Raw genomic sequence first — 10,764 nt, forward strand, 5'->3', positions numbered from 1 at the left:
GAAATAAGAATCTGTAATGTCCGTGAAAGAAAGTTAAGCAGAGCAACTAATTTGTTGCTTGGCTTCACCCCGGAGCTCCAGGAGCTCCCTCTTCCTCGTTCTTACTCGCCACTGCGCCGTGATCACCACGGCGCCTGTCCGCCGCCGCCCGCCTAGGCCTCATCCTCCCGTCTTTCACCCATACAACCTCCGCAGCACTAGTCGCAGGGTAGCGGACTCTACCACCATGGGTCTAGCCTTTTGAACATTTTCTGAATTATGGGATCAAAAGCCCCCATATTCAGATGCTATCCCCAAGTACTTAAAGGAAAATCCCCCAAGTTACAGTTCAGCATGTTTGTCATTCTCTCTTTCTCTTTGCTAGACTCCAAACACAAACACCTCACTCATATGAAAATTAATCTTCAGACCTGTTAACCACTCTTATCACGATAGATAATGAATGTTTGTCATTCTCTCTTTTTCTCTTTGCTAGACTCCAAACACAAACACCTCAGTCTTATGAAAATTAATCTTCAGACCTGTTAACCATTCTCTCTTTTTCTCTTTGCTGGACTCCATACAAGTGAATGTTAATAAACCCTCTTAATCACAATTGCAGTAGTCTGTTAAGAAGAAATTAACATTATGTGGGCATAGTGAGCTTGGGCACTTGCATCTTGGCAAGGCATCCTGTTCTTGTCAGGTTGGACAACAGCTCATGGATTGTCCTTTTGTCAGACAAAGTGGATTAGATGCTAGAACAGACATGCAAGACAGAAGAAAGGATACATATGCATCAAGTAAAGGATCCGGACATAGTTCTGAATTAACTAACTGAAGAAACACTCAAAGAATATCCATATTCCTCACAGGAATTGTACTATGCTTGCCATCTGAACCGAAATAAAGAGTAACTATGCATTGAGGGCAAAGCAAATCAAAGCATTTGTACTGTATGGACTACCGAGCATGTCATGCGCCATTGTTGTTGCTCGAACAAACAAGGGCCATCCATTCCACGCAGCCACACAAGAAGCAATAACATGTGTTCCTCCTAATTAAGTCATCCACTCTACTGGACGACGAACAGCTAGCTAGCTCAGCTAAACTAGTCTAAGCATATCTACCAGCTTTGCTGGAGTGGAGACACACCGGCTAGCCGGCCGGTGAGAGGCAAGGGGTGCGGACGCCAGGGCAGGGTCTCAGCATCGTCTGTTCAACGATGGCTGAGCTCGCGTCAGGCGCCGTGAGCTCGCTGCTGGGCCTCCTTCGGAATGAGGCACTGCTGCTGAGCAAAGTCGGGAGCGACATGGAGTTCATCAAGGAAGAGATGGAGAGCATGCAGAGCTTCCTGGAGCACCTGGCCAGGACGGCTCGTCACACCAGCGGGCACGACGAGCAGGTGCGCACGTGGATGAAGCAGGTCCGTGACCTCGCCCGCGACTGCAGCAACTTCATCGAGCTCCACCACCCGTGCTGTGACCCCGCGGTATACCGTGCCAGGGGACAGCGCTGGCGCTGCCTCTGGTGGGCTGACTGGCTGGTGCACAAGATGGTCGCCCAGCACAGCGCGCCGGCTGCGCGAGCTCAAGGAGCTGGCGCGCGGCGTCGGCAAGAGGCAGTTGCGGTACGGTGTGGAGATCCCACGGAATGACGCGGCGGGAGCGGGAGGGACTGCTGATGCTGCGTCATCATCTATGCTGCCGTTGTCATCGGCTCATCGCTGTGGCCGTCTCATGCTACTGTGCCGCTTGCGGCAGCAGAAGAGGAGGATGATGACTACGAGGAAGAGGATAAAGCGGCGGAAGTAGCAGCGACCGACGGTTCCGATCCCCGTGGAAGAGCCCTAGAAGAACCTCGTGATCAGCTGGAGGACTACTGCGCCGAGAAGCTAGCAAGCTGGCTAGTAGAGTTGCAATCCAAGACCAATGAGGTGGCAATAGCATCCACTGCCATTGTTGCACCGCATGATGCCGAGGACGCCGGGACCATCGCACGTGAGTCTTTAAATTTGGCCACCAGCCATTTCACGCGCAAGGTCTGGATCAATCTTCCGGATTTGCACCACCCATGGGATCTTCCGCTTCTGCCATCAGAGGTTCTGGCTTACATCCTGCGTGAATGCGAGAACCAGGAGCGGCAGAAGCAGAAGCAGGATGAATGCAAGCAGCAGCAGAAAGGCAAAGAAGTCGTACAGGACGACGATAAGGTCGATGAGAAGGATACTCGATGGGAAGCTTTCCACTACAAAGGAGATCTTGGTGAGAAAATCTGGAATATGATTAGTTATGAAGATATCGACGCCAAGATTGAAAATATCAGGAAGAAGATTGGAGGAGTCGACAGCAGCATATTTGAAGGATCATCCAAGAACTTGATGACGAGCATGACAGATAAACGTTTAGGTTTACTGCTCCATGTACTGCGGCTCTTGCAGGAAGGGCCTGACAAGGGTTTGCGTCTATCCTGGGATGAGGCCATGAAGGAAACTGCCTCCAAGCTGAAAACTCACATGGAACAAGAAGTCGAGGCTAAGCCAACTAGTAATACGGAACAAGAAGTCAAGGACAAGCCAACTAGCAATACGGAACAAGAAGTCGAGGCTAAGCCCCAGATATGTCTCAATGATACCCAATATAATGATATTCTGAAGAAGGTGTTCTCGGAGAGCAACACCAACACCCCACAACCACAGGCCAACGAAGCTTCCACCTCCACCAGCTCGACTGCGACTGCAACTACACTGGGCGAGGATCACATCAAAGAAATAATCCACAACCACAGGATGACACTGGACATCATATGGGAACTTCTTCCCAAGCAGCAGCAGCAACTAGAAGGCAATACTACTGCTACTGCTGCTGAAGCTGTTATCAAACAAACTAGGGAAAAAATGAAGGATATCTCTGGGGAGGCTGCTAAGGCTAGTGGTGCTGTCGCTACTGCTATCAATGAAACCAAAAGAATGCTATCTGATATCATTGACGCGATTATAGGTCAGATGCTTAATAAAGGGGTAGTGGACATGATTAACAAGCACCTGAAGGATGAGAAGACTCTGATCATCCTCCAAGATAATGATAACGACTTTGTATCCAGCCGGTGGGAGGACACCAGATATGCTTTGAATCTATTAGGCTGCGCTGCCGGGAGCGCAGTGATTGTGTCCACAGAGAATAGCAAGAAGGCCAAAGAATTTTGCAATCCACCTGGGGAGCCAGTAACCTGTTCTCTCGTTGGCCTCTACCATGATATTGTGCTCCAGCTTACAGAGCAACAGGTGAACAATGGAAATGATGGCTACAACCCTCAGGTCCTCCGTGACATCTTGGAGAGTTGTCATCCACATGAATTCTGCATGAAGATCTTCGCGCACGCTCTTTATGCTAATCCCAACAGCAGCTATGAGGAACTGCACAAGTTGCATCAAGACCTGGTTCCCCAAAAGACATTGGGCAGTAAAGCTAAGAAGATGATCAAGTTCTCCTACAAAGAACTGCCCAGAGAATACAAGACTTGCTTGCAGTACCTTGCTATCTTCCCTCAAGGCCACAACATCAGGCGGTCAACCTTAATAGGACGGTGGGTCACCGAAGGGCTGATAACTAAGCAAGACTGGCGCACTACTGTGCATCATGCCGAGCGATGTTTTGACGCCCTCGTCAAACGGGGGCTTGTTTTGCCTCATGATATTGGTGCCACAGGAAAGGTCAAGAGCTGCATTGTAGGTGATCAAGTCCATGGGTTTATCACCAAGATGGCAAATAAAGAGCACATTTTGGATGCGCCTGTCAGATCAATGGGCTCGCCACTTCTCCATCTTTAGTGGCCTCCGACTCCGTGCCTCTGATAGGATTGAGAAGTTTGTGCAAAGCCTCCCCAAGTATTCACCACAATTGCCATTGCTCAAGGTGCTAGATCTGGAAGGCGTTAACTGCTTTGACAAGACTCAGTACCTCAAGGACATATGCAACAAGATATTACTTCTCAAGTATTTGAGCCTTAGAAGAACAAATGTTACCAAACTGCCCATTGAAATCAACAACCTCCATGAGCTTGAGGTCTTGGATATCCGGCAGACAAGGGTGCCTGAGAATGCCACAAGAAATGTCCTGCTCCCGAAGCTGAGGCGCTTGCTGGCGGATCGTGTTGATTCAAGTTCAGGAACGTGTGCCAAGTCATGCTCCGCTGTCCAAATTTCCTACCAAATCGAAAGGATGGAAAATTTGGAGGTACTGTCAAATGTCAAGGCTTCAGGGGATGGCAGTGACTTGAACGAAATAAGAAACCTATGGCAACTGAGGAAGCTCGGTGTGGTTATCCAAGACAACTACAATCACCTAAGGAGGTTGTTTGGAGCTATTAGTGACCTTCATGAGTGCCTTTTGTCTCTTTCAGTCACTATATCACCCATCACCAAAACTAAGAAAGTACCCTCTAGCGTAAGTGAAGAGAGACTACTACAAGACAATATGGATACTTGGCGAAAGAAAACTTGCAAGCTTGAGAGCCTAACCATCAACGGAGTCACACACACAGAAAAGGTGCAGTTTCTCGAATCATTGGCCAAAGGTTGCGAGGATCTTGCCAAGTTTACTCTAAGCGGCAGCTTGTTGGAAGAGGAAAGCCTAATGGTTCTTGCTATGCTTCCCAAATTACGCTCTGTCAGGCTCCGGTCCACAGCATATAGTAAGACAAAACTCACCTTCAGCAAGGAAGAATTCACACAACTCAAGTACTTTCTTGTTGAGGGTCCTGACATGACAGATAGAAAACAAGCATGACTGAGACCGACATCAAGTTTGAAGATGGAGCGACTACTGAGCTCGAGAAGATCGTCTTGTGCTTCACCAACATAAGGTCCCTTTGTGGGATTGACAAGCTTCCAAAACTGAAGGAGCTCGAGTTAGAAGCCAACCAATTTCTTCTTTCATTTTCTCACGAAGAAGCAGCTCCTGAGCAACACACTGAGAACAGAGATGACAAGCAAAATACCCAAAATGGAGACCCCAAGAAAAATATAGAGAGCGGAGCTCCCGGGCATAACACCGAAGACCAGCAAAGCACCGAGAGCAGAGCAGCTGCCGAGCAAGACACTCAGAGTAGAGCCCCCGAGCAAAGCACCGAGAGTGGAGCAGCTGCCGAGCAAGACACCCAGAGCAGAGCCCCTGAGGAAAGCACCGAGAGCTCTAGCTGCCGAGAAAGACACTCAGAGCACAGACCTTGATGTGCAAAACACCAATACAAGAGGTACCGAGCTAGGCACTCAGGGTAGAGTCCCTGAGCAAAATCCTGAGAGGAATACAGTTCCTGAGCAATGCACGGAGAGCAGGTTCACCTTCAAGAAGGACAAATTCCAACACCTTGTGTGCTTTCGCTTTAAGGACTCCAAAAGGACCAACATCATCTTTGAAACTGGAGCAGCACCTGAGCTGAAGAAGATCATTCTGTCCTTGGATGACAAAAGGTCCAAGCTTACTGGGGTCAGTGACCTTCCAAAACTGAATGAGGTTGAATTGAAGGGTGACAAGTTCCTTCTCGAATTATTTTGCAACGCCAACCATATTTCCATGATGACCCTTCGAGATACTCAATTGAAGCAAGAAGATATACATAAACTTGGCAAGAAACAAAGCCTACATTGCCTAGTGCTATCAGACAATTCTTATGATGAAAGCCAGCTTACCTTCAACAAAGATGAGTTCCCAAAACTTGACCTTCTTATTGTCGAGTGTCATAACATCGACAGCATCAGCTTCACTGATGAATCAGCTGCTCCTAGGCTACAGAGGATCATTTGGTCCTTTAGCAAGATGAAGTCTCTCTCTGGCATCAGCAATCTTCCGAAGTTGAAGGAGATCGAGTGCAGTGGTGACCATGTGCCTTATCAGGTGAGGAAAGAAATTACAGCACATGAAGGGAAACCTGTTCTTACACACAAGAGGACACTGCAACAAGGCCAAGCAACAGGAGAAGAGGGCAATGATACAGGATCTCCACTGATCTCCTGCTTCTTGAAGATCAAGAGTCGAGGCTAACTGGCTAAGGAAAGGTTTGCAAGGAATTCACTCTCCATTCATCCTAGTTCTCTACACTCATCACTGATTTCCAGGACTGCTGGCCCCGTTTGTGTGCATGCTATCGGTACGCTCTGTGCTTGTGTGTGTCTTTGTGTCTGTTACCCCTCCTGCAAAGGGACTGTGCGCGTCTGTGGTTGTGTGCATGCATGCATGCTTGAGCATAGCACCTGTGTGCTGCTATGCTTATGTATCGATTTGGATTTCCATCGTTGTGTGTGTGTGTGTGTGGCTTTCCTCTCGATTTGCACAGCATGCCTGCCTGCCTGCATGCTTGCTTATCTTATGGTATGAGTCTGCTTTGAGCATATATATGGGACATGTGGCTGTTCCGGGTGTCCCACGCTCATGTTTTCGGATGTGTTTGTGGAGGGTTATATTCTCTTGATCATCGTCGGGTATGGTTCCATCTGTAATAAGTGCGACATTTCGCTTGTAAGTTGATTTCCTTATGTGTGCTATATATGCTTAAGCTTTAGAAAATGTGTGCAACAACGACAAAGTGTTGTCATATATTTTTCTTTTTATTAGATTCAGGTATTAAAAGTATTCCAGCCTCCTCCATCCACGCATAAATGAGTATAGCCGTTCATTACAACCGAAAGACACTTAGACCAAACACTGCTAAACGAAACATAATCAGGTTAAAACGATCAAACAATGATCCACAACAAAAGATAAGGAGAACTTAGTTATTTATTCTTCTTTGGCGACTCCAACACATCTTCCCAACGACTTCGATCACCATAATTTTTAAGTTGTGTGTCCCATTGCAGCATATGGGTATGTTTGCTAGTTAGTAATAATTAAGATGATAAATTATGGGTATAAATTGCATGATCGCTAGTACTAAATACCCACCAATTCAACGAAATTTAATAGAATTTAAAAATTAAACTACCAATGAGCTGAACCCACAACCTACATATGGATGTAGTGTATGTGTATGCCGTTTCCACCAATGCCTCAGCACAATGGTTTTTTATACCGGTAGGGGAAAAAACGGCACCTACCAATAAATGCGAAATTTTGGGAATTTCCGAAATTTCAGGCATTTAAACAAATTCAAACTTTAAAAAAAATTGGCAGAATTTTAGTTGAAATTCTCTCTAATCCATATAACATATATATATATATATATGTTATATATATATATATATATATATATATATATATATATAGAACTACTATCCTGTAGCTGGCTACAGAATAACTTATTCTGTAGCCACTTTGAGTTACGATAATTACTATGTTATTTTACGAGATTATAGTAACTCCTTACTAAGTGGTTTAATATAACGTTATGGTAAATATCCCCATGTGTTATAGTAACCCAACTATCGTAAATATGTATTTATATTATGGTAAATTAGTATATAAAATTATAGTAAATGGAGGTGGCTACAGAATAACTTATTTTGTAGCTGGCTACTGAATAGCCTCTCCCTATATATATATATATATATATATATATATATATATATATATATATATATATATATATATATATATATATATATATATATATATATATATATATATATATATATATATGTTATATATATATATGTGTGTGTGTAGCAAACGGTGACAAATGCTTTCTATTGAGGGGGAAATGTGGTTCATCGTCATACCAGAACATGGCTTGTGTGCCAGCGCCGAGCGGCAAGCCGAAGAGCAGCAAGCCGGCGACCGAACCGGGGTGAGGGGTGAGGCCATGGGACTGGGGACCAGGGCCCACGCCAAGCCAACCTACATACCTTTGGCCTCTGCTCGACTGCGGCGGCGCAACGATGGCGGGAGGCGGGGCAGTGCGGCAGCACGATGGGGCGGCCACGCGGCGCTGCCGGGAGTGAGGCAGGCCGCAGGCAAGCAGCTACGCGGCGGCGTTGTCGGGAGGCGGGGCGGCTGGGTCACGAGTAGCAATTTTTTTTTTTTGGAAAACAAAAGAGAAGGTCTGAAATGTATGTGGGCTGGCTGGCGGGAACTGGAGTTTTGGCCCATTTCGGCGCGGGCCAAATTCAACTGAAAAAATTGACTAATATGTTATATTTTATATTGGGCACCCAGCCAAATTTTGGTTTTTTGGCAAAATTTCACCGAAATTTGCTGCACAATATAGGACACCGTATCAGCACACATAAACCCAAAAAAACAGCACCATTTGTTAACTCCAAATTTCTTTGTTACACCATCACTAAACCGGAGGCCAGATTTAGAATACGGTAGTGCCTTGAAATTGGACATTCAGACAGTTCTCTTTCTGCTTCGCCACATCCACCGTTAACTCGTCATGGACCTAAATGAGTTGACTTAGCATCTGCTTCTTGGCACAGGCCCACACGAGTCACTCATTCTCCGCCGCAAGGGCTCGCTCGCTGCGCCGCCTCCTCCCTGGTCCCTGCGTCGCCGTGCCCACACACCTTCCTCCTTTTCCCACTTGCTCCCTCCACCACTGCGTCAACCCACATGCCATGCTTGCTGCCGTCCATCCACCTTGCTCTCTGTGATCCCACCAACCTTCATTTCCTCTCATGGACGGCCTTGTGAAGTTCTGCACCTTACTCTTTGGCTCCAAGGACTCGATTATTGCTATCCTCGAGTTATAAGTTTGCCATCTCATGCTGCTAATAAGGGAGCCCCATATCCACACCCTCCTCTTTAGCTCTAGGGTTGATGTTGCTCGGCATATGATTCTTGGATGTTACATTTGTTGTTTCTTCTACATTGCATCATAAGATTTCTCGTGTTTTCACTACTACAGCCACGTCGTAACCCCTATCACAGTCCGATTTCGGCCTCGGTGGTAAGCTGTCGGCGGTGTTAGTCATAGCCGCCGCCGTCGCTATCTGAGATCGGCTGGGATGTTCACTACACCGTCGTTTTGGCTTATCATCCGTCCATGATAAGGTGCTTACTTCCGTCACATTGGAGCATGGCTCGCCTGTGTGGGTATGCACTAACACCACCGCATGGCTTATGATCCGTCCATGATCAAATCCTTATTCCATCGCATTGAGGCCCGACCCGCCTATGTAGGTGTACACTAACACCGTCGTGTTGGCTTATGATCCATCCGTGATTAGGTCCTTGTTTATGTCGCATTGGAGCACGACCTGCATGTGTTGAGGCAAACATCATCGTCGCTTCAACGAATGAACCGCCTGGTCATAGGGCATCATCACTATCGCATTGCGGTATGATCCACCCATGATGATCCTTTAGTCGATGTCGGGTTACTAAACGATTCAGTGGTGATACACTATTGACCCCTGCCGCATTAGACGAATACCGGCGGTGATGACAAAACAACCAACGGCCCGTACATCCGATAGTGACAGAATTGCTTTTGGTTTTCACAATGTATTTACTAATTCAGCTGGGCCTTAATAACTTACCGAACACACACCATAAAGATATAATCATTATACATCATTCATCATGTCCACAATGAAGAGTACTTGTTATAATAACAATGCTCGAAACTAATATAACAATTGTGTCAACTGATGAATTAACACAACTAGTACATAGATAGCATAATAAAGGTTCTGCTCCCTACAGACTTACGTAAAGGTAGATGTGCTCCGCTCCTTCAAATTGGCACTCCTTGATCAGCTTGGCAGCCAATGCACGATGGAACCCCTCTTCTTCCTTCCATAGCCATTGCAGGAAAATCATTCAAAAGCTCCGAGACTAAAAAACCTACATAATGCAAAGCAACAGAATTAATAATTAATAATATTCAACATACCATTGGTTTAGTTAACAAGCTAAAATTAGACTATATATAGACTCAAAACAACTTCCTACCTGAACAAAGACATGTCCTAATAGCAAAATACAGCATATGCACCTTTACTGCTCTGCTAATGACTCCATGAACAAGGGAACATAAGGAAGATAGTGAGGTCCATTGATACATAAATTCCAGGTAGGTCTAGGATAGCGGATATCCCGTGTAGGGAGGACTTGAACTTTTCCGTGGTTCATGTCATATGCAAGCAGTGTTCTGTCCTACCCAACAAGGAAAATTAAATTCCATTTAAGATGAACTGCAATCACTCTATACTTCCTTATCGGCCTGTTAGTATATTTAACGCACATAGATAAATCCACAAGCGCATGGATACTACTGTAGCTTTCACCCGGAAGTATTCCAAGTATCGTATCTATAGAGAAACGTGTGAGAGTAACTACTTCTAACTTAACCCGGAGTAGCAACAAGACTTAAGATAATAGGAGTATAGAGGAGATCACAAAGGTCTTCTAGTTCTAACTTCGGTAAGCTATGTCTTCTATTATTCAACTAGGGATATTACTAAGGGAAACACAAGCAGAGTATGTTTCCTATAGTAACTAAATCCTGCTAGGCCTACAAACGGGAGGTGGACTACAAAGGATTCAACGAGGCTATAAGAGTCACCCTCGCGAGTTACCACCGATCTAGAATATAGGGTACATCCATAAGTAATCCGGTCTAAGCACCACGCTTACACCTATAATTACTACTTTAACCTAAGCGTCCTATAAATTAAAGTACTCAAAAGAGTTACGAACCTGATGAGCAATATAAACATGATGCTTACTTGAATTAGAAGTTGATTACTAGAGAATCCTTAGAAGCAAGCTCAAGTAGAACTTGACTTCGCTAGGGTACAAGCCGTAGAGAGAGCATCGATAGGCCAGCACTTCCTCTAAACTC

General features: G+C 45.6%; 1 pseudogene; it reads left to right on the forward strand.

Moving 5' to 3' along the window:
- The first annotated feature begins 1,204 nt into the window (after positions 1 to 1,204).
- On the forward strand, positions 1,205 to 6,020 carry LOC136503483 (uncharacterized; annotated as a pseudogene).
- Positions 6,021 to 10,764: the final 4,744 nt, after the last annotated feature.

Source organism: Miscanthus floridulus, chromosome 14 (assembly GCF_019320115.1).
Source record: "Miscanthus floridulus cultivar M001 chromosome 14, ASM1932011v1, whole genome shotgun sequence".
In the NCBI taxonomy this organism is placed as follows: Eukaryota; Viridiplantae; Streptophyta; class Magnoliopsida; order Poales; family Poaceae; genus Miscanthus; species Miscanthus floridulus.